Here is a 27,989-nt window from a genome sequence, read left to right as displayed (position 1 = left end):
GCTTTCCTAGCTCCCAGCGTTGCTTCCCTGAAAGGAGCAGGCTGAGGAAGTGTGTCCGACATGACTCAGCCCCTTCCTAGGCTTCCCCGTGCTATTGCCTTTCAGTGCAATGGAAGGCGCAGGACTCCTTGGAAAGGAGGCTGGGCTCGGTTGTCTCCCCAATTCAGAGGTCTAGAGCAGAGCACTGAGACGTCTGTCAGGTGGAAGGGAAGCGCTGTTGTGCCCATGGTGAAGATGTTGCTTGGCCGCACTGTGGAAGCAACGCCCAGAGAGAAACAGGCACTGTGGGCCTCCAGGCAGGGGCTGCGGGATCACAGCCAGAATGCCCCTGCGTCTCCGCTGAGAAGCGACCTCCCAGTTGGAGGCTCCATGCCGCCCTCCAGAGGAGCAAAGACGTGTGGAGTGTGTCTGGCCTTTCCTTGGAAGTGTGGTGCCCTTCCCTCTTCCCCAGGCACAGGAGCAACTGCCCCTGAGCAAAGACGTCTCCAAGGGCTTTTCCCTCAGGCTGAAGCAGATTTCGCAGGAAGCGGGCCTAGAGAGCTTCCTTCGTGGATGCAGAGGCAGCAGAGCGGCCTGCGTGTGCAAAGCTGCATTTGGCAGAGAGGAGCTCGCTTTGGCACTGGGAGGCTGTGAGACCTGCTCCAAGCACCGGGATTGCTGGGTTGGGGCCTGCATCTCGCTGCCACTTGCTGAGCTTCCAAAGACTTTCCTAGCTCACAGCCTCGCTAGCCATGAAGGAGCAGGCTGAGGGAGTGTGTCAGACATGACTCAGCACTTTCCTGGGCTTGCCTGTGGTTTTGCCTTTCCACTCCAACTGGGCCCCGGGACTCCTTGCACAGGAGGAGGAGCCCGGTTGTCTCCAAACTTCCTAGGGCTAGAGTAGAGCAGGGAGAACTCTGTCAGCTGGAAGGGAAGAGCAGAAGGGTAGATGGGGCAGATGTTGCCTGGCCGCTCTGGTGAAGCAACGCCCAGGGAGAAACAGGCACCATGGGCCTCCAGGCAGGGGATGCGAGATCCCAGCCAGAGTGCTTCTGCGTCTCAGCCGAGAAGCTTCCTGAGCGTTTGAGGTTGCCTGCAGCTCTCCAGAGGAGCAAAGACATGTGGGGTGTGTTTGGCCTTTCCCTGGGAGGGTGGTGCCCTTGCGGCAGCCCCAGGCCCAGGAGCAACGGCCCCAGAGGAAAGACCGTTCCCACTGAGATTCGCTCAGGCTGAGAAGCAGATTTCGCAGGAAGCGGGAGGAGAGAGCTTCCTTCGCCAATGCAGAGGCAGCCTCGCGGCCTGCGTCTGCAAAGCTGGATTTGGCAGAGAGGCGTTCGCTTTGCCCCTGGGAGACGCTGAGATTGGCTCCAAGCACCGAGATTTCCGGGTGCGCGGCCTGCATCTCTCTTGCACTTTCCGAGCTGGAGAAGGCTTTCCTAGCTCCCAGCGTTGCTTCCCTGAAAGGAGCAGGCTGAGGAAGTGTGTCCGACATGACTCAGCCCCTTCCTAGGCTTCCCCGTGCTATTGCCTTTCAGTGCAATGGAAGGCGCAGGACTCCTTGGAAAGGAGGCTGGGCTCGGTTGTCTCCCCACTTCAGAGGTCTAGAGCAGAGCACTGAGATGTCTGTCAGGCGGAAGGGAAGCGCTGTTGTGCCCATGGTGAAGATGTTGCTTGGCCGCACTGTGGAAGCAACGCCCAGAGAGAAACAGGCACCGTGGGCCTCCAGGCAGGGGCTGCGGGATCACAGCCAGAATGCCCCTGCGTCTCCGCTGAGAAGCGACCTCCCAGTTGGAGGCTCCATGCCGCCCTCCAGAGGAGCAAAGACGTGTGGAGTGTGTCTGGCCTTTCCTTGGGAGTGTGGTGCCCTTCCCTCTTCCCCAGGCACAGGAGCAACTGCCCCTGAGCAAAGACCTCTCCAAGGGCTTTTCCCTCAGGCTGAAGCAGATTTCGCAGGAAGCGGGCCTAGAGAGCTTCCTTCGTGGATGCAGAGGCAGCAGAGCGGCCTGCGTGTGCAAAGCTGCATTTGGCAGAGAGGAGCTCGCTTTGGCACTGGGAGGCTGTGAGACCTGCTCCAAGCACCGGGATTGCTGGGTTGGGGCCTGCATCTCGCTGCCACTTGCTGAGCTTCCAAAGACTTTCCTAGCTCACAGCCTCGCTAGCCATGAAGGAGCAGGCTGAGGGAGTGTGTCAGACATGACTCAGCACTTTCCTGGGCTTGCCTGTGGTTTTGCCTTTCCACTCCAACTGGGCCCCGGGACTCCTTGCACAGGAGGAGGAGCCCGGTTGTCTCCAAACTTCCTAGGGCTAGAGTAGAGCAGGGAGAACTCTGTCAGCTGGAAGGGAAGAGCAGAAGGGTAGATGGGGCAGATGTTGCCTGGCCGCTCTGGTGAAGCAACGCCCAGGGAGAAACAGGCACCATGGGCCTCCAGGCAGGGGATGCGAGATCCCAGCCAGAGTGCTTCTGCGTCTCAGCCGAGAAGCTTCCTGAGCGTTTGAGGTTGCCTGCAGCTCTCCAGAGGAGCAAAGACATGTGGGGTGTGTTTGGCCTTTCCCTGGGAGGGTGGTGCCCTTGCGGCAGCCCCAGGCCCAGGAGCAACGGCCCCAGAGGAAAGACCGTTCCCACTGAGATTCGCTCAGGCTGAGAAGCAGATTTCGCAGGAAGCGGGAGGAGAGAGCTTCCTTCGCCAATGCAGAGGCAGCCTCGCGGCCTGCGTCTGCAAAGCTGGATTTGGCAGAGAGGCGTTCGCTTTGCCCCTGGGAGACGCTGAGATTGGCTCCAAGCACCGAGATTTCCGGGTGCGCGGCCTGCATCTCTCTTGCACTTTCCGAGCTGGAGAAGGCTTTCCTAGCTCCCAGCGTTGCTTCCCTGAAAGGAGCAGGCTGAGGAATTGTGTCCGACATGACTCAGCCCCTTCCTAGGCTTCCCCGTGCTATTGCCTTTCAGTGCAATGGAAGGCGCAGGACTCCTTGGAAAGGAGGCTGGGCTCGGTTGTCTCCCCACTTCAGAGGTCTAGAGCAGAGCACTGAGACGTCTGTCAGGCGGAAGGGAAGCGCTGTTGTGCCCATGGTGAAGATGTTGCTTGGCCGCACTGTGGAAGCAACGCCCAGAGAGAAACAGGCACCGTGGGCCTCCAGGCAGGGGCTGGGGGATCACAGCCAGAATGCCCCTGCGTCTCCGCTGAGAAGCGACCTCCCAGTTGGAGGCTCCATGCCGCCCTCCAGAGGAGCAAAGACGTGTGGAGTGTGTCTGGCCTTTCCTTGGAAGTGTGGTGCCCTTCCCTCTTCCCCAGGCACAGGAGCAACTGCCCCTGAGCAAAGACCTCTCCAAGGGCTTTTCCCTCAGGCTGAAGCAGATTTCGCAGGAAGCGGGCCTAGAGAGCTTCCTTCGTGGATGCAGAGGCAGCAGAGCGGCCTGCGTGTGCAAAGCTGCATTTGGCAGAGAGGAGCTCGCTTTGGCACTGGGAGGCTGTGAGACCTGCTCCAAGCACCGGGATTGCTGGGTTGGGGCCTGCATCTCGCTGCCACTTGCTGAGCTTCCAAAGACTTTCCTAGCTCACAGCCTCGCTAGCCATGAAGGAGCAGGCTGAGGGAGTGTGTCAGACATGACTCAGCACTTTCCTGGGCTTGCCTGTGGTTTTGCCTTTCCACTCCAACTGGGCCCCGGGACTCCTTGCACAGGAGGAGGAGCCCGGTTGTCTCCAAACTTCCTAGGGCTAGAGTAGAGCAGGGAGAACTCTGTCAGCTGGAAGGGAAGAGCAGAAGGGTAGATGGGGCAGATGTTGCCTGGCCGCTCTGGTGAAGCAACGCCCAGGGAGAAACAGGCACCATGGGCCTCCAGGCAGGGGATGCGAGATCCCAGCCAGAGTGCTTCTGCGTCTCAGCCGAGAAGCTTCCTGAGCGTTTGAGGTTGCCTGCAGCTCTCCAGAGGAGCAAAGACATGTGGGGTGTGTTTGGCCTTTCCCTGGGAGGGTGGTGCCCTTGCGGCAGCCCCAGGCCCAGGAGCAACGGCCCCAGAGGAAAGACCGTTCCCACTGAGATTCGCTCAGGCTGAGAAGCAGATTTCGCAGGAAGCGGGAGGAGAGAGCTTCCTTCGCCAATGCAGAGGCAGCCTCGCGGCCTGCGTCTGCAAAGCTGGATTTGGCAGAGAGGCATTCGCTTTGCCCCTGGGAGACGCTGAGATTGGCTCCAAGCACCGAGATGTCCGGGTGCGCGGCCTGCATCTCTCTTGCACTTTCCGAGCTGGAGAAGGCTTTCCTAGCTCCCAGCGTTGCTTCCCTGAAAGGAGCAGGCTGAGGAAGTGTGTCCGACATGACTCAGCCCCTTCCTAGGCTTCCCCGTGCTATTGCCTTTCAGTGCAATGGAAGGCGCAGGACTCCTTGGAAAGGAGGCTGGGCTCGGTTGTCTCCCCAATTCAGAGGTCTAGAGCAGAGCACTGAGACGTCTGTCAGGTGGAAGGGAAGCGCTGTTGTGCCCATGGTGAAGATGTTGCTTGGCCGCACTGTGGAAGCAACGCCCAGAGAGAAACAGGCACTGTGGGCCTCCAGGCAGGGGCTGCGGGATCACAGCCAGAATGCCCCTGCGTCTCCGCTGAGAAGCGACCTCCCAGTTGGAGGCTCCATGCCGCCCTCCAGAGGAGCAAAGACGTGTGGAGTGTGTCTGGCCTTTCCTTGGAAGTGTGGTGCCCTTCCCTCTTCCCCAGGCACAGGAGCAACTGCCCCTGAGCAAAGACGTCTCCAAGGGCTTTTCCCTCAGGCTGAAGCAGATTTCGCAGGAAGCGGGCCTAGAGAGCTTCCTTCGTGGATGCAGAGGCAGCAGAGCGGCCTGCGTGTGCAAAGCTGCATTTGGCAGAGAGGAGCTCGCTTTGGCACTGGGAGGCTGTGAGACCTGCTCCAAGCACCGGGATTGCTGGGTTGGGGCCTGCATCTCGCTGCCACTTGCTGAGCTTCCAAAGACTTTCCTAGCTCACAGCCTCGCTAGCCATGAAGGAGCAGGCTGAGGGAGTGTGTCAGACATGACTCAGCACTTTCCTGGGCTTGCCTGTGGTTTTGCCTTTCCACTCCAACTGGGCCCCGGGACTCCTTGCACAGGAGGAGGAGCCCGGTTGTCTCCAAACTTCCTAGGGCTAGAGTAGAGCAGGGAGAACTCTGTCAGCTGGAAGGGAAGAGCAGAAGGGTAGATGGGGCAGATGTTGCCTGGCCGCTCTGGTGAAGCAACGCCCAGGGAGAAACAGGCACCATGGGCCTCCAGGCAGGGGATGCGAGATCCCAGCCAGAGTGCTTCTGCGTCTCAGCCGAGAAGCTTCCTGAGCGTTTGAGGTTGCCTGCAGCTCTCCAGAGGAGCAAAGACATGTGGGGTGTGTTTGGCCTTTCCCTGGGAGGGTGGTGCCCTTGCGGCAGCCCCAGGCCCAGGAGCAACGGCCCCAGAGGAAAGACCGTTCCCACTGAGATTCGCTCAGGCTGAGAAGCAGATTTCGCAGGAAGCGGGAGGAGAGAGCTTCCTTCGCCAATGCAGAGGCAGCCTCGCGGCCTGCGTCTGCAAAGCTGGATTTGGCAGAGAGGCGTTCGCTTTGCCCCTGGGAGACGCTGAGATTGGCTCCAAGCACCGAGATTTCCGGGTGCGCGGCCTGCATCTCTCTTGCACTTTCCGAGCTGGAGAAGGCTTTCCTAGCTCCCAGCGTTGCTTCCCTGAAAGGAGCAGGCTGAGGAAGTGTGTCCGACATGACTCAGCCCCTTCCTAGGCTTCCCCGTGCTATTGCCTTTCAGTGCAATGGAAGGCGCAGGACTCCTTGGAAAGGAGGCTGGGCTCGGTTGTCTCCCCACTTCAGAGGTCTAGAGCAGAGCACTGAGATGTCTGTCAGGCGGAAGGGAAGCGCTGTTGTGCCCATGGTGAAGATGTTGCTTGGCCGCACTGTGGAAGCAACGCCCAGAGAGAAACAGGCACCGTGGGCCTCCAGGCAGGGGCTGCGGGATCACAGCCAGAATGCCCCTGCGTCTCCGCTGAGAAGCGACCTCCCAGTTGGAGGCTCCATGCCGCCCTCCAGAGGAGCAAAGACGTGTGGAGTGTGTCTGGCCTTTCCTTGGGAGTGTGGTGCCCTTCCCTCTTCCCCAGGCACAGGAGCAACTGCCCCTGAGCAAAGACCTCTCCAAGGGCTTTTCCCTCAGGCTGAAGCAGATTTCGCAGGAAGCGGGCCTAGAGAGCTTCCTTCGTGGATGCAGAGGCAGCAGAGCGGCCTGCGTGTGCAAAGCTGCATTTGGCAGAGAGGAGCTCGCTTTGGCACTGGGAGGCTGTGAGACCTGCTCCAAGCACCGGGATTGCTGGGTTGGGGCCTGCATCTCGCTGCCACTTGCTGAGCTTCCAAAGACTTTCCTAGCTCACAGCCTCGCTAGCCATGAAGGAGCAGGCTGAGGGAGTGTGTCAGACATGACTCAGCACTTTCCTGGGCTTGCCTGTGGTTTTGCCTTTCCACTCCAACTGGGCCCCGGGACTCCTTGCACAGGAGGAGGAGCCCGGTTGTCTCCAAACTTCCTAGGGCTAGAGTAGAGCAGGGAGAACTCTGTCAGCTGGAAGGGAAGAGCAGAAGGGTAGATGGGGCAGATGTTGCCTGGCCGCTCTGGTGAAGCAACGCCCAGGGAGAAACAGGCACCATGGGCCTCCAGGCAGGGGATGCGAGATCCCAGCCAGAGTGCTTCTGCGTCTCAGCCGAGAAGCTTCCTGAGCGTTTGAGGTTGCCTGCAGCTCTCCAGAGGAGCAAAGACATGTGGGGTGTGTTTGGCCTTTCCCTGGGAGGGTGGTGCCCTTGCGGCAGCCCCAGGCCCAGGAGCAACGGCCCCAGAGGAAAGACCGTTCCCACTGAGATTCGCTCAGGCTGAGAAGCAGATTTCGCAGGAAGCGGGAGGAGAGAGCTTCCTTCGCCAATGCAGAGGCAGCCTCGCGGCCTGCGTCTGCAAAGCTGGATTTGGCAGAGAGGCGTTCGCTTTGCCCCTGGGAGACGCTGAGATTGGCTCCAAGCACCGAGATTTCCGGGTGCGCGGCCTGCATCTCTCTTGCACTTTCCGAGCTGGAGAAGGCTTTCCTAGCTCCCAGCGTTGCTTCCCTGAAAGGAGCAGGCTGAGGAATTGTGTCCGACATGACTCAGCCCCTTCCTAGGCTTCCCCGTGCTATTGCCTTTCAGTGCAATGGAAGGCGCAGGACTCCTTGGAAAGGAGGCTGGGCTCGGTTGTCTCCCCACTTCAGAGGTCTAGAGCAGAGCACTGAGACGTCTGTCAGGCGGAAGGGAAGCGCTGTTGTGCCCATGGTGAAGATGTTGCTTGGCCGCACTGTGGAAGCAACGCCCAGAGAGAAACAGGCACCGTGGGCCTCCAGGCAGGGGCTGGGGGATCACAGCCAGAATGCCCCTGCGTCTCCGCTGAGAAGCGACCTCCCAGTTGGAGGCTCCATGCCGCCCTCCAGAGGAGCAAAGACGTGTGGAGTGTGTCTGGCCTTTCCTTGGAAGTGTGGTGCCCTTCCCTCTTCCCCAGGCACAGGAGCAACTGCCCCTGAGCAAAGACCTCTCCAAGGGCTTTTCCCTCAGGCTGAAGCAGATTTCGCAGGAAGCGGGCCTAGAGAGCTTCCTTCGTGGATGCAGAGGCAGCAGAGCGGCCTGCGTGTGCAAAGCTGCATTTGGCAGAGAGGAGCTCGCTTTGGCACTGGGAGGCTGTGAGACCTGCTCCAAGCACCGGGATTGCTGGGTTGGGGCCTGCATCTCGCTGCCACTTGCTGAGCTTCCAAAGACTTTCCTAGCTCACAGCCTCGCTAGCCATGAAGGAGCAGGCTGAGGGAGTGTGTCAGACATGACTCAGCACTTTCCTGGGCTTGCCTGTGGTTTTGCCTTTCCACTCCAACTGGGCCCCGGGACTCCTTGCACAGGAGGAGGAGCCCGGTTGTCTCCAAACTTCCTAGGGCTAGAGTAGAGCAGGGAGAACTCTGTCAGCTGGAAGGGAAGAGCAGAAGGGTAGATGGGGCAGATGTTGCCTGGCCGCTCTGGTGAAGCAACGCCCAGGGAGAAACAGGCACCATGGGCCTCCAGGCAGGGGATGCGAGATCCCAGCCAGAGTGCTTCTGCGTCTCAGCCGAGAAGCTTCCTGAGCGTTTGAGGTTGCCTGCAGCTCTCCAGAGGAGCAAAGACATGTGGGGTGTGTTTGGCCTTTCCCTGGGAGGGTGGTGCCCTTGCGGCAGCCCCAGGCCCAGGAGCAACGGCCCCAGAGGAAAGACCGTTCCCACTGAGATTCGCTCAGGCTGAGAAGCAGATTTCGCAGGAAGCGGGAGGAGAGAGCTTCCTTCGCCAATGCAGAGGCAGCCTAGCGGCCTGCGTCTGCAAAGCTGGATTTGGCAGAGAGGCGTTCGCTTTGCCCCTGGGAGACGCTGAGATGGGCTCCAAGCACCGAGATTTCCGGGTGCGCGGCCTGCATCTCTCTTGCACTTTCCGAGCTGGAGAAGGCTTTCCTAGCTCCCAGCGTTGCTTCCCTGAAAGGAGCAGACTGAGGAAGTGTGTCCGACATGACTCAGCCCCTTCCTAGGCTTCCCCGTGCTATTGCCTTTCAGTGCAATGGAAGGCGCAGGACTCCTTGGAAAGGAGGCTGGGCTCGGTTGTCTCCCCACTTCAGAGGTCTAGAGCAGAGCACTGAGACGTCTGTCAGGCGGAAGGGAAGCGCTGTTGTGCCCATGGTGAAGATGTTGCTTGGCCGCACTGTGGAAGCAACGCCCAGAGAGAAACAGGCACCGTGGGCCTCCAGGCAGGGGCTGCGGGATCACAGCCAGAATGCCCCTGCGTCTCCGCTGAGAAGCGACCTCCCAGTTGGAGGCTCCATGCCGCCCTCCAGAGGAGCAAAGACGTGTGGAGTGTGTCTGGCCTTTCCTTGGGAGTGTGGTGCCCTTCCCTCTTCCCCAGGCACAGGAGCAACTGCCCCTGAGCAAAGACCTCTCCAAGGGCTTTTCCCTCAGGCTGAAGCAGATTTCGCAGGAAGCGGGCCTAGAGAGCTTCCTTCGTGGATGCAGAGGCAGCAGAGCGGCCTGCGTGTGCAAAGCTGCATTTGGCAGAGAGGAGCTCGCTTTGGCACTGGGAGGCTGTGAGACCTGCTCCAAGCACCGGGATTGCTGGGTTGGGGCCTGCATCTCGCTGCCACTTGCTGAGCTTCCAAAGACTTTCCTAGCTCACAGCCTCGCTAGCCATGAAGGAGCAGGCTGAGGGAGTGTGTCAGACATGACTCAGCACTTTCCTGGGCTTGCCTGTGGTTTTGCCTTTCCACTCCAACTGGGCCCCGGGACTCCTTGCACAGGAGGAGGAGCCCGGTTGTCTCCAAACTTCCTAGGGCTAGAGTAGAGCAGGGAGAACTCTGTCAGCTGGAAGGGAAGAGCAGAAGGGTAGATGGGGCAGATGTTGCCTGGCCGCTCTGGTGAAGCAACGCCCAGGGAGAAACAGGCACCATGGGCCTCCAGGCAGGGGATGCGAGATCCCAGCCAGAGTGCTTCTGCGTCTCAGCCGAGAAGCTTCCTGAGCGTTTGAGGTTGCCTGCAGCTCTCCAGAGGAGCAAAGACATGTGGGGTGTGTTTGGCCTTTCCCTGGGAGGGTGGTGCCCTTGCGGCAGCCCCAGGCCCAGGAGCAACGGCCCCAGAGGAAAGACCGTTCCCACTGAGATTCGCTCAGGCTGAGAAGCAGATTTCGCAGGAAGCGGGAGGAGAGAGCTTCCTTCGCCAATGCAGAGGCAGCCTAGCGGCCTGGGTCTGCAAAGCTGGATTTGGCAGAGAGGCGTTCGCTTTTCCCCTGGGAGACGCTGAGATTGGCTCCAAGCACCGAGATTTCCGGGTGCGCGGCCTGCATCTCTCTTGCACTTTCCGAGCTGGAGAAGGCTTTCCTAGCTCCCAGCGTTGCTTCCCTGAAAGGAGCAGGCTGAGGAAGTGTGTCCGACATGACTCAGCCCCTTCCTAGGCTTCCCCGTGCTATTGCCTTTCAGTGCAATGGAAGGCGCAGGACTCCTTGGAAAGGAGGCTGGGCTCGGTTGTCTCCCCACTTCAGAGGTCTAGAGCAGAGCACTGAGACGTCTGTCAGGCGGAAGGGAAGCGCTGTTGTGCCCATGGTGAAGATGTTGCTTGGCCGCACTGTGGATGCAACGCCCAGAGAGAAACAGGCACCGTGGGCCTCCAGGCAGGGGCTGCGGGATCACAGCCAGAATGCCCCTGCGTCTCCGCTGAGAAGCGACCTCCCAGTTGGAGGCTCCATGCCGCCCTCCAGAGGAGCAAAGACGTGTGGAGTGTGTCTGGCCTTTCCTTGGGAGTGTGGTGCCCTTCCCTCTTCCCCAGGCACAGGAGCAACTGCCCCTGAGCAAAGACCTCTCCAAGGGCTTTTCCCTCAGGCTGAAGCAGATTTCGCAGGAAGCGGGCCTAGAGAGCTTCCTTCGTGGATGCAGAGGCAGCAGAGCGGCCTGCGTGTGCAAAGCTGCATTTGGCAGAGAGGAGCTCGCTTTGGCACTGGGAGGCTGTGAGACCTGCTCCAAGCACCGGGATTGCTGGGTTGGGGCCTGCATCTCGCTGCCACTTGCTGAGCTTCCAAAGACTTTCCTAGCTCACAGCCTCGCTAGCCATGAAGGAGCAGGCTGAGGGAGTGTGTCAGACATGACTCAGCACTTTCCTGGGCTTGCCTGTGGTTTTGCCTTTCCACTCCAACTGGGCCCCGGGACTCCTTGCACAGGAGGAGGAGCCCGGTTGTCTCCAAACTTCCTAGGGCTAGAGTAGAGCAGGGAGAACTCTGTCAGCTGGAAGGGAAGAGCAGAAGGGTAGATGGGGCAGATGTTGCCTGGCCGCTCTGGTGAAGCAACGCCCAGGGAGAAACAGGCACCATGGGCCTCCAGGCAGGGGATGCGAGATCCCAGCCAGAGTGCTTCTGCGTCTCAGCCGAGAAGCTTCCTGAGCGTTTGAGGTTGCCTGCAGCTCTCCAGAGGAGCAAAGACATGTGGGGTGTGTTTGGCCTTTCCCTGGGAGGGTGGTGCCCTTGCGGCAGCCCCAGGCCCAGGAGCAACGGCCCCAGAGGAAAGACCGTTCCCACTGAGATTCGCTCAGGCTGAGAAGCAGATTTCGCAGGAAGCGGGAGGAGAGAGCTTCCTTCGCCAATGCAGAGGCAGCCTAGCGGCCTGCGTCTGCAAAGCTGGATTTGGCAGAGAGGCGTTCGCTTTGCCCCTGGGAGACGCTGAGATGGGCTCCAAGCACCGAGATTTCCGGGTGCGCGGCCTGCATCTCTCTTGCACTTTCCGAGCTGGAGAAGGCTTTCCTAGCTCCCAGCGTTGCTTCCCTGAAAGGAGCAGACTGAGGAAGTGTGTCCGACATGACTCAGCCCCTTCCTAGGCTTCCCCGTGCTATTGCCTTTCAGTGCAATGGAAGGCGCAGGACTCCTTGGAAAGGAGGCTGGGCTCGGTTGTCTCCCCACTTCAGAGGTCTAGAGCAGAGCACTGAGACGTCTGTCAGGCGGAAGGGAAGCGCTGTTGTGCCCATGGTGAAGATGTTGCTTGGCCGCACTGTGGAAGCAACGCCCAGAGAGAAACAGGCACCGTGGGCCTCCAGGCAGGGGCTGCGGGATCACAGCCAGAATGCCCCTGCGTCTCCGCTGAGAAGCGACCTCCCAGTTGGAGGCTCCATGCCGCCCTCCAGAGGAGCAAAGACGTGTGGAGTGTGTCTGGCCTTTCCTTGGGAGTGTGGTGCCCTTCCCTCTTCCCCAGGCACAGGAGCAACTGCCCCTGAGCAAAGACCTCTCCAAGGGCTTTTCCCTCAGGCTGAAGCAGATTTCGCAGGAAGCGGGCCTAGAGAGCTTCCTTCGTGGATGCAGAGGCAGCAGAGCGGCCTGCGTGTGCAAAGCTGCATTTGGCAGAGAGGAGCTCGCTTTGGCACTGGGAGGCTGTGAGACCTGCTCCAAGCACCGGGATTGCTGGGTTGGGGCCTGCATCTCGCTGCCACTTGCTGAGCTTCCAAAGACTTTCCTAGCTCACAGCCTCGCTAGCCATGAAGGAGCAGGCTGAGGGAGTGTGTCAGACATGACTCAGCACTTTCCTGGGCTTGCCTGTGGTTTTGCCTTTCCACTCCAACTGGGCCCCGGGACTCCTTGCACAGGAGGAGGAGCCCGGTTGTCTCCAAACTTCCTAGGGCTAGAGTAGAGCAGGGAGAACTCTGTCAGCTGGAAGGGAAGAGCAGAAGGGTAGATGGGGCAGATGGATGTTGCCTGGCCGCTCTGGTGAAGCAACGCACAGGCAGAAACAGGCACCATGGGCCTCCAGGCAGGGGATGCGAGATCCCAGCCAGAGTGCTTCTGCGTCTCATCCGAGAAGCTTCCTGATCGTTTGAGGTTGCCTGCAGCTCTCCAGAGGAGCAAAGACATGTGGGGTGTGTTTGGCCTTTCCCTGGGAGGGTGGTGCCCTTGCGGCAGCCCCAGGCACAGGAGCAACGGCCCCAGAGGAAAGACCGTTCCCACTGAGATTCGCTCAGGCTGAGAAGCAGATTTCGCAGGAAGCGGGAGGAGAGAGCTTCCTTCGCCAATGCAGAGGCAGCCTAGCGGCCTGCGTCTGCAAAGCTGGATTTGGCAGAGAGGCGTTCGCTTTGCCCCTGGGAGACGCTGAGATTAGCTCTAAGCACCGAGATTTCCAGGTGCGCGGCCTGCATCTCTCTTGCACTTTCCGAGCTGGAGAAGGCTTTCCTAGCTCCCAGCGTTGCTTCCCTGAAAGGAGCAGGCTGAGGAAGTGTGTCCGACATGACTCAGCCCCTTCCTAGGCTTCCCCGTGCTATTGCCTTTAAGTGCAATCGAAGGCGCAGGACTCCTTGGAAAGGAGGCTGGGCTCGGTTGTCTCCCCACTTCAGAGGTCTAGAGCAGAGCACTGAGACATCTGTCAGGCGGAAGGGAAGCGCTGTTGTGCCCATGGTGAAGATGTTGCTTGGCCGCACTGTGGAAGCAACGCCCAGAGAGAAACAGGCACCGTGGGCCTCCAGGCAGGGGCTGCGGGATCACAGCCAGAATTCCCTGCGTCTCCGCTGAGAAGCGACCTCCCAGTTGGAGGCTCCATGCCGCCCTCCAGAGGAGCAAAGACGTGTGGAGTGTGTCTGGCCTTTCCTTGGGAGTGTGGTGCCCTTCCCTCTTCCCCAGGCACAGGAGCAACTGCCCCTGAGCAAAGACCTCTCCAAGGGCTTTTCCCTCAGGCTGAAGCAGATTTCGCAGGAAGCGGGCCTAGAGAGCTTCCTTCGTGGATGCAGAGGCAGCAGAGCGGCCTGCGTGTGCAAAGCTGCATTTGGCAGAGAGGAGCTCGCTTTGGCACTGGGAGGCTGTGAGACCTGCTCCAAGCCCCGGGATTGTTGGGTTGGGGCCTGCATCTCGCTGCCACTTGCTGAGCTTCCAAAGACTTTCCTAGCTCACAGCCTCGCTAGCCATGAAGGAGCAGGCTGAGGGAGTGTGTCAGACATGACTCAGCACTTTCCTGGGCTTGCCTGTGGTTTTGCCTTTCCACTCCAACTGGGCCCCGGGACTCCTTGCACAGGAGGAGGAGCCCGGTTGTCTCCAAACTTCCTAGGGCTAGAGTAGAGCAGGGAGAACTCTGTCAGCTGGAAGGGAAGAGCAGAAGGGTAGATGGGGCAGATGTTGCCTGGCCGCTCTGGTGAAGCAACGCCCAGGGAGAAACAGGCACCATGGGCCTCCAGGCAGGGGATGCGAGATCCCAGCCAGAGTGCTTCTGCGTCTCAGCCGAGAAGCTTCCTGAGCGTTTGAGGTTGCCTGCAGCTCTCCAGAGGAGCAAAGACATGTGGGGTGTGTTTGGCCTTTCCCTGGGAGGGTGGTGCCCTTGCGGCAGCCCCAGGCCCAGGAGCAACGGCCCCAGAGGAAAGACCGTTCCCACTGAGATTCGCTCAGGCTGAGAAGCAGATTTCGCAGGAAGCGGGAGGAGAGAGCTTCCTTCGCCAATGCAGAGGCAGCCTAGCGGCCTGCGTCTGCAAAGCTGGATTTGGCAGAGAGGCGTTCGCTTTGCCCCTGGGAGACGCTGAGATTGGCTCCAAGCACCGAGATTTCCGGGTGCGCGGCCTGCATCTCTCTTGCACTTTCCGAGCTGGAGAAGGCTTTCCTAGCTCCCAGCGTTGCTTCCCTGAAAGGAGCAGGCTGAGGAAGTGTGTCCGACATGACTCAGCCCCTTCCTAGGCTTCCCCGTGCTATTGCCTTTCAGTGCAATGGAAGGCGCAGGACTCCTTGGAAAGGAGGCTGGGCTCGGTTGTCTCCCCACTTCAGAGGTCTAGAGCAGAGCACTGAGACGTCTGTCAGGCGGAAGGGAAGCGCTGTTGTGCCCATGGTGAAGATGTTGCTTGGCCGCACTGTGGATGCAACGCCCAGAGAGAAACAGGCACCGTGGGCCTCCAGGCAGGGGCTGCGGGATCACAGCCAGAATGCCCCTGCGTCTCCGCTGAGAAGCGACCTCCCAGTTGGAGGCTCCATGCCGCCCTCCAGAGGAGCAAAGACGTGTGGAGTGTGTCTGGCCTTTCCTTGGGAGTGTGGTGCCCTTCCCTCTTCCCCAGGCACAGGAGCAACTGCCCCTGAGCAAAGACCTCTCCAAGGGCTTTTCCCTCAGGCTGAAGCAGATTTCGCAGGAAGCGGGCCTAGAGAGCTTCCTTCGTGGATGCAGAGGCAGCAGAGCGGCCTGCGTGTGCAAAGCTGCATTTGGCAGAGAGGAGCTCGCTTTGGCACTGGGAGGCTGTGAGACCTGCTCCAAGCACCGGGATTGCTGGGTTGGGGCCTGCATCTCGCTGCCACTTGCTGAGCTTCCAAAGACTTTCCTAGCTCACAGCCTCGCTAGCCATGAAGGAGCAGGCTGAGGGAGTGTGTCAGACATGACTCAGCACTTTCCTGGGCTTGCCTGTGGTTTTGCCTTTCCACTCCAACTGGGCCCCGGGACTCCTTGCACAGGAGGAGGAGCCCGGTTGTCTCCAAACTTCCTAGGGCTAGAGTAGAGCAGGGAGAACTCTGTCAGCTGGAAGGGAAGAGCAGAAGGGTAGATGGGGCAGATGTTGCCTGGCCGCTCTGGTGAAGCAACGCCCAGGGAGAAACAGGCACCATGGGCCTCCAGGCAGGGGATGCGAGATCCCAGCCAGAGTGCTTCTGCGTCTCAGCCGAGAAGCTTCCTGAGCGTTTGAGGTTGCCTGCAGCTCTCCAGAGGAGCAAAGACATGTGGGGTGTGTTTGGCCTTTCCCTGGGAGGGTGGTGCCCTTGCCGCAGCCCCAGGCCCAGGAGCAACGGCCCCAGAGGAAAGACCGTTCCCACTGAGATTCGCTGAGGCTGAGAAGCAGATTTCGCAGGAAGCGGGAGGAGAGAGCTTCCTTCGCCAATGCAGAGGCAGCCTAGCGGCCTGCGTCTGCAAAGCTGGATTTGGCAGAGAGGCGTTCGCTTTGCCCCTGGGAGACGCTGAGATGGGCTCCAAGCACCGAGATTTCCGGGTGCGCGGCCTGCATCTCTCTTGGACTTTCCGAGCTGGAGAAGGCTTTCCTAGCTCCCAGCGTTGCTTCCCTGAAAGGAGCAGACTGAGGAACTGTGTCCGACATGACTCAGCCCCTTCCTAGGCTTCCCCGTGCTATTGCCTTTCAGTGCAATGGAAGGCGCAGGACTCCTTGGAAAGGAGGCTGGGCTCGGTTGTCTCCCCACTTCAGAGGTCTAGAGCAGAGCACTGAGACGTCTGTCAGGCGGAAGGGAAGCGCTGTTGTGCCCATGGTGAAGATGTTGCTTGGCCGCACTGTGGAAGCAACGGCCAGAGAGAAACAGGCACCGTGGGCCTCCAGGCAGGGGCTGCGGGATCACAGCCAGAATGCCCCTGCGTCTCCGCTGAGAAGCGACCTCCCAGTTGGAGGCTCCATGCCGCCCTCCAGAGGAGCAAAGACGTGTGGAGTGTGTCTGGCCTTTCCTTGGGAGTGTGGTGCCCTTCCCTCTTCCCCAGGCACAGGAGCAACTGCCCCTGAGCAAAGACCTCTCCAAGGGCTTTTCCCTCAGGCTGAAGCAGATTTCGCAGGAAGCGGGCCTAGAGAGCTTCCTTCGTGGATGCAGAGGCAGCAGAGCGGCCTGCGTGTGCAAAGCTGCATTTGGCAGAGAGGAGCTCGCTTTGGCACTGGGAGGCTGTGAGACCTGCTTCAAGCACCGGGATTGCTGGGTTGGGGCCTGCATCTCGCTGCCACTTGCTGAGCTTCCAAAGACTTTCCTAGCTCACAGCCTCGCTAGCCATGAAGGAGCAGGCTGAGGGAGTGTGTCAGACATGACTCAGCACTTTCCTGGGCTTGCCTGTGGTTTTGCCTTTCCACTCCAACTGGGCCCCGGGACTCCTTGCACAGGAGGAGGAGCCCGGTTGTCTCCAAACTTCCTAGGGCTAGAGTAGAGCAGGGAGAACTCTGTCAGCTGGAAGGGAAGAGCAGAAGGGTAGATGGGGCAGATGTTGCCTGGCCGCTCTGGTGAAGCAACGCCCAGGGAGAAACAGGCACCATGGGCCTCCAGGCAGGGGATGCGAGATCCCAGCCAGAGTGCTTCTGCGTCTCAGCCGAGAAGCTTCCTGAGCGTTTGAGGTTGCCTGCAGCTCTCCAGAGGATCAAAGACATGTGGGGTGTGTTTGGCCTTTCCCTGGGAGGGTGGTGCCCTTGCGGCAGCCCCAGGCCCAGGAGCAACGGCCCCAGAGGAAAGACCGTTCCCACTGAGATTCGCTCAGGCTGAGAAGCAGATTTCGCAGGAAGCGGGAGGAGAGAGCTTCCTTCGCCAATGCAGAGGCAGCCTAGCGGCCTGCGTCTGCAAAGCTGGATTTGGCAGAGAGGCGTTCGCTTTGCCCCTGGGAGACGCTGAGATTGGCTCCAAGCACCGAGATTTCCGGGTGCGCGGCCTGCATCTCTCTTGCACTTTCCGAGCTGGAGAAGGCTTTCCTAGCTCCCAGCGTTGCTTCCCTGAAAGGAGCAGACTGAGGAAGTGTGTCCGACATGACTCAGCCCCTTCCTAGGCTTCCCCGTGCTATTGCCTTTCAGTGCAATGGAAGGCGCAGGACTCCTTGGAAAGGAGGCTGGGCTCGGTTGTCTCCCCACTTCAGAGGTCTAGAGCAGAGCACTGAGACGTCTGTCAGGCGGAAGGGAAGCGCTGTTGTGCCCATGGTGAAGATGTTGCTTGGCCGCACTGTGGAAGCAACGCCCAGAGAGAAACAGGCACCGTGGGCCTCCAGGCAGGGGCTGCGGGATCACAGCCAGAATGCCCCTGCGTCTCCGCTGAGAAGCGACCTCCCAGTTGGAGGCTCCATGCCGCCCTCCAGAGGAGCAAAGACGTGTGGAGTGTGTCTGGCCTTTCCTTGGGAGTGTGGTGCCCTTCCCTCTTCCCCAGGCACAGGAGCAACTGCCCCTGAGCAAAGACCTCTCCAAGGGCTTTTCCCTCAGGCTGAAGCAGATTTCGCAGGAAGCGGGCCTAGAGAGCTTCCTTCGTGGATGCAGAGGCAGCAGAGCGGCCTGCGTGTGCAAAGCTGCATTTGGCAGAGAGGAGCTCGCTTTGGCACTGGGAGGCTGTGAGACCTGCTCCAAGCACCGGGATTGCTGGGTTGGGGCCTGCATCTCGCTGCCACTTGCTGAGCTTCCAAAGACTTTCCTAGCTCACAGCCTCGCTAGCCATGAAGGAGCAGGCTGAGGGAGTGTGTCAGACATGACTCAGCACTTTCCTGGGCTTGCCTGTGGTTTTGCCTTTCCACTCCAACTGGGCCCCGGGACTCCTTGCACAGGAGGAGGAGCCCGGTTGTCTCCAAACTTCCTAGGGCTAGAGTAGAGCAGGGAGAACTCTGTCAGCTGGAAGGGAAGAGCAGAAGGGTAGATGGGGCAGATGTTGCCTGGCCGCTCTGGTGAAGCAACGCCCAGGGAGAAACAGGCACCATGGGCCTCCAGGCAGGGGATGCGAGATCCCAGCCAGAGTGCTTCTGCGTCTCAGCCGAGAAGCTTCCTGAGCGTTTGAGGTTGCCTGCAGCTCTCCAGAGGAGCAAAGACATGTGGGGTGTGTTTGGCCTTTCCCTGGGAGGGTGGTGCCCTTGCGGCAGCCCCAGGCCCAGGAGCAACGGCCCCAGAGGAAAGACCGTTCCCACTGAGATTCGCTCAGGCTGAGAAGCAGATTTCGCAGGAAGCGGGAGGAGAGAGCTTCCTTCGCCAATGCAGAGGCAGCCTAGCGGCCTGCGTCTGCAAAGCTGGATTTGGCAGAGAGGCGTTCGCTTTGCCCCTGGGAGACGCTGAGATGGGCTCCAAGCACCGAGATTTCCGGGTGCGCGGCCTGCATCTCTCTTGCACTTTCCGAGCTGGAGAAGGCTTTCCTAGCTCCCAGCGTTGCTTCCCTGAAAGGAGCAGACTGAGGAAGTGTGTCCGACATGACTCAGCCCCTTCCTAGGCTTCCCCGTGCTATTGCCTTTCAGTGCAATGGAAGGCGCAGGACTCCTTGGAAAGGAGGCTGGGCTCGGTTGTCTCCCCACTTCAGAGGTCTAGAGCAGAGCACTGAGACGTCTGTCAGGCGGAAGGGAAGCGCTGTTGTGCCCATGGTGAAGATGTTGCTTGGCCGCACTGTGGAAGCAACGCCCAGAGAGAAACAGGCACCGTGGGCCTCCAGGCAGGGGCTGCGGGATCACAGCCAGAATGCCCCTGCGTCTCCGCTGAGAAGCGACCTCCCAGTTGGAGGCTCCATGCCGCCCTCCAGAGGAGCAAAGACGTGTGGAGTGTGTCTGGCCTTTCCTTGGGAGTGTGGTGCCCTTCCCTCTTCCCCAGGCACAGGAGCAACTGCCCCTGAGCAAAGACCTCTCCAAGGGCTTTTCCCTCAGGCTGAAGCAGATTTCGCAGGAAGCGGGCCTAGAGAGCTTCCTTCGTGGATGCAGAGGCAGCAGAGCGGCCTGCGTGTGCAAAGCTGCATTTGGCAGAGAGGAGCTCGCTTTGGCACTGGGAGGCTGTGAGACCTGCTCCAAGCACCGGGATTGCTGGGTTGGGGCCTGCATCTCGCTGCCACTTGCTGAGCTTCCAAAGACTTTCCTAGCTCACAGCCTCGCTAGCCATGAAGGAGCAGGCTGAGGGAGTGTGTCAGACATGACTCAGCACTTTCCTGGGCTTGCCTGTGGTTTTGCCTTTCCACTCCAACTGGGCCCCGGGACTCCTTGCACAGGAGGAGGAGCCCGGTTGTCTCCAAACTTCCTAGGGCTAGAGTAGAGCAGGGAGAACTCTGTCAGCTGGAAGGGAAGAGCAGAAGGGTAGATGGGGCAGATGTTGCCTGGCCGCTCTGGTGAAGCAACGCCCAGGGAGAAACAGGCACCATGGGCCTCCAGGCAGGGGATGCGAGATCCCAGCCAGAGTGCTTCTGCGTCTCAGCCGAGAAGCTTCCTGAGCGTTTGAGGTTGCCTGCAGCTCTCCAGAGGAGCAAAGACATGTGGGGTGTGTTTGGCCTTTCCCTGGGAGGGTGGTGCCCTTGCGGCAGCCCCAGGCCCAGGAGCAACGGCCCCAGAGGAAAGACCGTTCCCACTGAGATTCGCTCAGGCTGAGAAGCAGATTTCGCAGGAAGCGGGAGGAGAGAGCTTCCTTCGCCAATGCAGAGGCAGCCTAGCGGCCTGCGTCTGCAAAGCTGGATTTGGCAGAGAGGCGTTCGCTTTGCCCCTGGGAGACGCTGAGATGGGCTCCAAGCACCGAGATTTCCGGGTGCGCGGCCTGCATCTCTCTTGCACTTTCCGAGCTGGAGAAGGCTTTCCTAGCTCCCAGCGTTGCTTCCCTGAAAGGAGCAGACTGAGGAAGTGTGTCCGACATGACTCAGCCCCTTCCTAGGCTTCCCCGTGCTATTGCCTTTCAGTGCAATGCAAGGCGCAGGACTCCTTGGAAAGGAGGCTGGGCTCGGTTGTCTCCCCACTTCAGAGGTCTAGAGCAGAGCACTGAGACGTCTGTCAGGCGGAAGGGAAGCGCTGTTGTGCCCATGGTGAAGATGTTGCTTGGCCGCACTGTGGAAGCAACGCCCAGAGAGAAACAGGCACCGTGGGCCTCCAGGCAGGGGCTGCGGGATCACAGCCAGAATGCCCCTGCGTCTCCGCTGAGAAGCGACCTCCCAGTTGGAGGCTCCATGCCGCCCTCCAGAGGAGCAAAGACGTGTGGAGTGTGTCTGGCCTTTCCTTGGGAGTGTGGTGCCCTTCCCTCTTCCCCAGGCACAGGAGCAACTGCCCCTGAGCAAAGACCTCTCCAAGGGCTTTTCCCTCAGGCTGAAGCAGATTTCGCAGGAAGCGGGCCTAGAGAGCTTCCTTCGTGGATGCAGAGGCAGCAGAGCGGCCTGCGTGTGCAAAGCTGCATTTGGCAGAGAGGAGCTCGCTTTGGCACTGGGAGGCTGTGAGACCTGCTCCAAGCACCGGGATTGCTGGGTTGGGGCCTGCATCTCGCTGCCACTTGCTGAGCTTCCAAAGACTTTCCTAGCTCACAGCCTCGCTAGCCATGAAGGAGCAGGCTGAGGGAGTGTGTCAGACATGACTCAGCACTTTCCTGGGCTTGCCTGTGGTTTTGCCTTTCCACTCCAACTGGGCCCCGGGACTCCTTGCACAGGAGGAGGAGCCCGGTTGTCTCCAAACTTCCTAGGGCTAGAGTAGAGCAGGGAGAACTCTGTCAGCTGGAAGGGAAGAGCAGAAGGGTAGATGGGGCAGATGTTGCCTGGCCGCTCTGGTGAAGCAACGCCCAGGGAGAAACAGGCACCATGGGCCTCCAGGCAGGGGATGCGAGATCCCAGCCAGAGTGCTTCTGCGTCTCAGCCGAGAAGCTTCCTGAGCGTTTGAGGTTGCCTGCAGCTCTCCAGAGGATCAAAGACATGTGGGGTGTGTTTGGCCTTTCCCTGGGAGGGTGGTGCCCTTGCGGCAGCCCCAGGCCCAGGAGCAACGGCCCCAGAGGAAAGACCGTTCCCACTGAGATTCGCTCAGGCTGAGAAGCAGATTTCGCAGGAAGCGGGAGGAGAGAGCTTCCTTCGCCAATGCAGAGGCAGCCTAGCGGCCTGCGTCTGCAAAGCTGGATTTGGCAGAGAGGCGTTCGCTTTGCCCCTGGGAGACGCTGAGATGGGCTCCAAGCACCGAGATTTCCGGGTGCGCGGCCTGCATCTCTCTTGCACTTTCCGAGCTGGAGAAGGCTTTCCTAGCTCCCAGCGTTGCTTCCCTGAAAGGAGCAGACTGAGGAAGTGTGTCCGACATGACTCAGCCCCTTCCTAGGCTTCCCCGTGCTATTGCCTTTCAGTGCAATGCAAGGCGCAGGACTCCTTGGAAAGGAGGCTGGGCTCGGTTGTCTCCCCACTTCAGAGGTCTAGAGCAGAGCACTGAGACGTCTGTCAGGCGGAAGGGAAGCGCTGTTGTGCCCATGGTGAAGATGTTGCTTGGCCGCACTGTGGAAGCAACGCCCAGAGAGAAACAGGCACCGTGGGCCTCCAGGCAGGGGCTGCGGGATCACAGCCAGAATGCCCCTGCGTCTCCGCTGAGAAGCGACCTCCCAGTTGGAGGCTCCATGCCGCCCTCCAGAGGAGCAAAGACGTGTGGAGTGTGTCTGGCCTTTCCTTGGGAGTGTGGTGCCCTTCCCTCTTCCCCAGGCACAGGAGCAACTGCCCCTGAGCAAAGACCTCTCCAAGGGCTTTTCCCTCAGGCTGAAGCAGATTTCGCAGGAAGCGGGCCTAGAGAGCTTCCTTCGTGGATGCAGAGGCAGCAGAGCGGCCTGCGTGTGCAAAGCTGCATTTGGCAGAGAGGAGCTCGCTTTGGCACTGGGAGGCTGTGAGACCTGCTCCAAGCACCGGGATTGCTGGGTTGGGGCCTGCATCTCGCTGCCACTTGCTGAGCTTCCAAAGACTTTCCTAGCTCACAGCCTCGCTAGCCATGAAGGAGCAGGCTGAGGGAGTGTGTCAGACATGACTCAGCACTTTCCTGGGCTTGCCTGTGGTTTTGCCTTTCCACTCCAACTGGGCCCCGGGACTCCTTGCACAGGAGGAGGAGCCCGGTTGTCTCCAAACTTCCTAGGGCTAGAGTAGAGCAGGGAGAACTCTGTCAGCTGGAAGGGAAGAGCAGAAGGGTAGATGGGGCAGATGTTGCCTGGCCGCTCTGGTGAAGCAACGCCCAGGGAGAAACAGGCACCATGGGCCTCCAGGCAGGGGATGCGAGATCCCAGCCAGAGTGCTTCTGCGTCTCAGCCGAGAAGCTTCCTGAGCGTTTGAGGTTGCCTGCAGCTCTCCAGAGGAGCAAAGACATGTGGGGTGTGTTTGGCCTTTCCCTGGGAGGGTGGTGCCCTTGCGGCAGCCCCAGGCCCAGGAGCAACGGCCCCAGAGGAAAGACCGTTCCCACTGAGATTCGCTCAGGCTGAGAAGCAGATTTCGCAGGAAGCGGGAGGAGAGAGCTTCCTTCGCCAATGCAGAGGCAGCCTAGCGGCCTGCGTCTGCAAAGCTGGATTTGGCAGAGAGGCGTTCGCTTTGCCCCTGGGAGACGCTGAGATGGGCTCCAAGCACCGAGATTTCCGGGTGCGAGGCCTGCATCTCTCTTGCACTTTCCGAGCTGGAGAAGGCTTTCCTAGCTCCCAGCGTTGCTTCCCTGAAAGGAGCAGACTGAGGAAGTGTGTCCGACATGACTCAGCCCCTTCCTAGGCTTCCCCGTGCTATTGCCTTTCAGTGCAATGGAAGGCGCAGGACTCCTTGGAAAGGAGGCTGGGCTCGGTTGTCTCCCCACTTCAGAGGTCTAGAGCAGAGCACTGAGACGTCTGTCAGGCGGAAGGGAAGCGCTGTTGTGCCCATGGTGAAGATGTTGCTTGGCCGCACTGTGGAAGCAACGCCCAGAGAGAAACAGGCACCGTGGGCCTCCAGGCAGGGGCTGCGGGATCACAGCCAGAATGCCCCTGCGTCTCCGCTGAGAAGCGACCTCCCAGTTGGAGGCTCCATGCCGCCCTCCAGAGGAGCAAAGACGTGTGGAGTGTGTCTGGCCTTTCCTTGGGAGTGTGGTGCCCTTCCCTCTTCCCCAGGCACAGGAGCAACTGCCCCTGAGCAAAGACCTCTCCAAGGGCTTTTCCCTCAGGCTGAAGCAGATTTCGCAGGAAGCGGGCCTAGAGAGCTTCCTTCGTGGATGCAGAGGCAGCAGAGCGGCCTGCGTGTGCAAAGCTGCATTTGGCAGAGAGGAGCTCGCTTTGGCACTGGGAGGCTGTGAGACCTGCTCCAAGCACCGGGATTGCTGGGTTGGGGCCTGCATCTCGCTGCCACTTGCTGAGCTTCCAAAGACTTTCCTAGCTCACAGCCTCGCTAGCCATGAAGGAGCAGGCTGAGGGAGTGTGTCAGACATGACTCAGCACTTTCCTGGGCTTGCCTGTGGTTTTGCCTTTCCACTCCAACTGGGCCCCGGGACTCCTTGCACAGGAGGAGGAGCCCGGTTGTCTCCAAACTTCCTAGGGCTAGAGTAGAGCAGGGAGAACTCTGTCAGCTGGAAGGGAAGAGCAGAAGGGTAGATGGGGCAGATGTTGCCTGGCCGCTCTGGTGAAGCAACGCCCAGGGAGAAACAGGCACCATGGGCCTCCAGGCAGGGGATGCGAGATCCCAGCCAGAGTGCTTCTGCGTCTCAGCCGAGAAGCTTCCTGAGCGTTTGAGGTTGTCTGCAGCTCTCCAGAGGAGCAAAGACATGTGGGGTGTGTTTGGCCTTTCCCTGGGAGGGTGGTGCCCTTGCGGCAGCCCCAGGCACAGGAGCAACGGCCCCAGAGGAAAGACCGTTCCCACTGAGATTCGCTGAGGCTGAGAAGCAGATTTCGCAGGAAGCGGGAGAAGAGAGCTTCCTTCGCCAATGCAGAGGCAGCCTAGCGGCCTGCGTCTGCAAAGCTGGATTTGGCAGAGAGGCGTTCGCTTTGCCCCTGGGAGACGCTGAGATTGGCTCCAAGCACCGAGATTTCTGGGTGCGCGGCCTGCATCTCTCTTGCACTTTCCGAGCTGGAGAAGGCTTTCCTAGCTCCCAGCGTTGCTTCCCTGAAAGGAGCAGACTGAGGAAGTGTGTCCGACATGACTCAGCCCCTTCCTAGGCTTCCCCGTGCTATTGCCTTTCAGTGCAATGGAAGGCGCAGGACTCCTTGGAAAGGAGGCTGGGCTCGGTTGTCTCCCCACTTCAGAGGTCTAGAGCAGAGCACTGAGACGTCTGTCAGGCGGAAGGGAAGCGCTGTTGTGCCCATGGTGAAGATGTTGCTTGGCCGCACTGTGGAAGCAACGCCCAGAGAGAAACAGGCACCGTGGGCCTCCAGGCAGGGGCTGCGGGATCACAGCCAGAATGCCCCTGCGTCTCCGCTGAGAAGCGACCTCCCTGTTGGAGGCTCCATGCCGCCCTCCAGAGGAGCAAAGACGTGTGGAGTGTGTCTGGCCTTTCCTTGGGAGTGTGGTGCCCTTCCCTCTTGCCCAGGCACAGGAGCAACTGCCCCTGAGCAAAGACCTCTCCAAGGGCTTTTCCCTCAGGCTGAAGCAGATTTCGCAGGAAGCAGGCCTAGAGAGCTTCCTTCGTGGATGCAGAGGCAGCAGAGCGGCCTGCGTGTGCAAAGCTGCATTTGGCAGAGAGGAGCTCGCTTTGGCACTGGGAGGCTGTGAGACCTGCTCCAAGCCGCGGGATTGCTGGGTTGGGGCCTGCATCTCGCTGCCACTTGCTGAGCTTCCAAAGACTTTCCTAGCTCACAGCCTCGCTAGCCATGAAGGAGCAGGCTGAGGGAGTGTGTCAGACATGACTCAGCACTTTCCTGGGCTTGCCTGTGGTTTTGCCTTTCCACTCCAACTGGGCCCCGGGACTCCTTGCACAGGAGGAGGAGCCCGGTTGTCTCCAAACTTCCTAGGGCTAGAGTAGAGCAGGGAGAACTCTGTCAGCTGGAAGGGAAGAGCAGAAGGGTAGATGGGGCAGATGTTGCCTGGCCGCTCTGGTGAAGCAACGCCCAGGGAGAAACAGGCACCATGGGCCTCCAGGCAGGGGATGCGAGATCCCAGCCAGAGTGCTTCTGCGTCTCAGCCGAGAAGCTTCCTGAGCGTTTGAGGTTGCCTGCAGCTCTCCAGAGGAGCAAAGACATGTGGGGTGTGTTTGGCCTTTCCCTGGGAGGGTGGTGCCCTTGCGGCAGCCCCAGGCCCAGGAGCAACGGCCCCAGAGGAAAGACCGTTCCCACTGAGATTCGCTCAGGCTGAGAAGCAGATTTCGCAGGAAGCGGGAGGAGAGAGCTTCCTTCGCCAATGCAGAGGCAGCCTCGCGGCCTGCGTCTGCAAAGCTGGATTTGGCAGAGAGGCGTTCGCTTTGCCCCTGGGAGACGCTGAGATTGGCTCCAAGCACCGAGATTTCCGGGTGCGCGGCCTGCATCTCTCTTGCACTTTCCGAGCTGGAGAAGGCTTTCCTAGCTCCCAGCGTTGCTTCCCTGAAAGGAGCAGGCTGAGGAAGTGTGTCCGACATGACTCAGCCCCTTCCTAGGCTTCCCCGTGCTATTGCCTTTCAGTGCAATGGAAGGCGCAGGACTCCTTGGAAAGGAGGCTGGGCTCGGTTGTCTCCCCACTTCAGAGGTCTAGAGCAGAGCACTGAGACGTCTGTCAGGCGGAAGGGAAGCGCTGTTGTGCCCATGGTGAAGATGTTGCTTGGCCGCACTGTGGAAGCAACGCCCAGAGAGAAACAGGCACCGTGGGCCTCCAGGCAGGGGCTGCGGGATCACAGCCAGAATGCCCCTGCGTCTCCGCTGAGAAGCGACCTCCCAGTTGGAGGCTCCATGCCGCCCTCCAGAGGAGCAAAGACGTGTGGAGTGTGTCTGGCCTTTCCTTGGGAGTGTGGTGCCCTTCCCTCTTCCCCAGGCACAGGAGCAACTGCCCCTGAGCAAAGACCTCTCCAAGGGCTTTTCCCTCAGGCTGAAGCAGATTTCGCAGGAAGCGGGCCTAGAGATCTTCCTTCGTGGATGCAGAGGCAGCAGAGCGGCCTGCGTGTGCAAAGCTGCATTTGGCAGAGAGGAGCTCGCTTTGGCACTGGGAGGCTGTGAGACCTGCTCCAAGCACCGGGATTGCTGGGTTGGGGCCTGCATCTCGCTGCCACTTGCTGAGCTTCCAAAGACTTTCCTAGCTCACAGCCTCGCTAGCCATGAAGGAGCAGGCTGAGGGAGTGTGTCAGACATGACTCAGCACTTTCCTGGGCTTGCCTGTGGTTTTGCCTTTCCACTCCAACTGGGCCCCGGGACTCCTTGCACAGGAGGAGGAGCCCGGTTGTCTCCAAACTTCCTAGGGCTAGAGTAGAGCAGGGAGAACTCTGTCAGCTGGAAGGGAAGAGCAGAAGGGTAGATGGGGCAGATGTTGCCTGGCCGCTCTGGTGAAGCAACGCCCAGGGAGAAACAGGCACCATGGGCCTCCAGGCAGGGGATGCGAGATCCCAGCCAGAGTGCTTCTGCGTCTCAGCCGAGAAGCTTCCTGAGCGTTTGAGGTTGCCTGCAGCTCTCCAGAGGAGCAAAGACATGTGGGGTGTGTTTGGCCTTTCCCTGGGAGGGTGGTGCCCTTGCGGCAGCCCCAGGCCCAGGAGCAACGGCCCCAGAGGAAAGACCGTTCCCACTGAGATTCGCTCAGGCTGAGAAGCAGATTTCGCAGGAAGCGGGAGGAGAGAGCTTCCTTCGCCAATGCAGAGGCAGCCTCGCGGCCTGCGTCTGCAAAGCTGGATTTGGCAGAGAGGCGTTCGCTTTGCCCCTGGGAGACGCTGAGATGGGCTCCAAGCACCGAGATTTCCGGGTGCGCGGCCTGCATCTCTCTTGCACTTTCCGAGCTGGAGAAGGCTTTCCTAGCTCCCAGCGTTGCTTCCCTGAAAGGAGCAGACTGAGGAAGTGTGTCCGACATGACTCAGCCCCTTCCTAGGCTTCCCCGTGCTATTGCCTTTCAGTGCAATGGAAGGCGCAGGACTCCTTGGAAAGGAGGCTGGGCTCGGTTGTCTCCCCACTTCAGAGGTCTAGAGCAGAGCACTGAGACGTCTGTCAGGCGGAAGGGAAGCGCTGTTGTGCCCATGGTGAAGATGTTGCTTGGCCGCACTGTGGAAGCAACGCCCAGAGAGAAACAGGCACCGTGGGCCTCCAGGCAGGGGCTGCGGGATCACAGCCAGAATGCCCCTGCGTCTCCGCTGAGAAGCGACCTCCCAGTTGGAGGCTCCATGCCGCCCTCCAGAGGAGCAAAGACGTGTGGAGTGTGTCTGGCCTTTCCTTGGGAGTGTGGTGCCCTTCCCTCTTCCCCAGGCACAGGAGCAACTGCCCCTGAGCAAAGACCTCTCCAAGGGCTTTTCCCTCAGGCTGAAGCAGATTTCGCAGGAAGCGGGCCTAGAGAGCTTCCTTCGTGGATGCAGAGGCAGCAGAGCGGCCTGCGTGTGCAAAGCTGCATTTGGCAGAGAGGAGCTCGCTTTGGCACTGGGAGGCTGTGAGACCTGCTCCAAGCACCGGGATTGCTGGGTTGGGGCCTGCATCTCGCTGCCACTTGCTGAGCTTCCAAAGACTTTCCTAGCTCACAGCCTCGCTAGCCATGAAGGAGCAGGCTGAGGGAGTGTGTCAGACATGACTCAGCACTTTCCTGGGCTTGCCTGTGGTTTTGCCTTTCCACTCCAACTGGGCCCCGGGACTCCTTGCACAGGAGGAGGAGCCCGGTTGTCTCCAAACTTCCTAGGGCTAGAGTAGAGCAGGGAGAACTCTGTCAGCTGGAAGGGAAGAGCAGAAGGGTAGATGGGGCAGATGTTGCCTGGCCGCTCTGGTGAAGCAACGCCCAGGGAGAAACAGGCACCATGGGCCTCCAGGCAGGGGATGCGAGATCCCAGCCAGAGTGCTTCTGCGTCTCAGCCGAGAAGCTTCCTGAGCGTTTGAGGTTGCCTGCAGCTCTCCAGAGGAGCAAAGACATGTGGGGTGTGTTTGGCCTTTCCCTGGGAGGGTGGTGCCCTTGCGGCAGCCCCAGGCCCAGGAGCAACGGCCCCAGAGGAAAGACCGTTCCCACTGAGATTCGCTCAGGCTGAGAA

Source organism: Moschus berezovskii, chromosome 2 (genome assembly GCF_049115385.1).
Source record: "Moschus berezovskii isolate FMDL1 chromosome 2, NW_MosBer_1.0, whole genome shotgun sequence".
In the NCBI taxonomy this organism is placed as follows: Eukaryota; Metazoa; Chordata; class Mammalia; order Artiodactyla; family Moschidae; genus Moschus; species Moschus berezovskii.
This window is presented reverse-complemented; position numbering follows the sequence as displayed.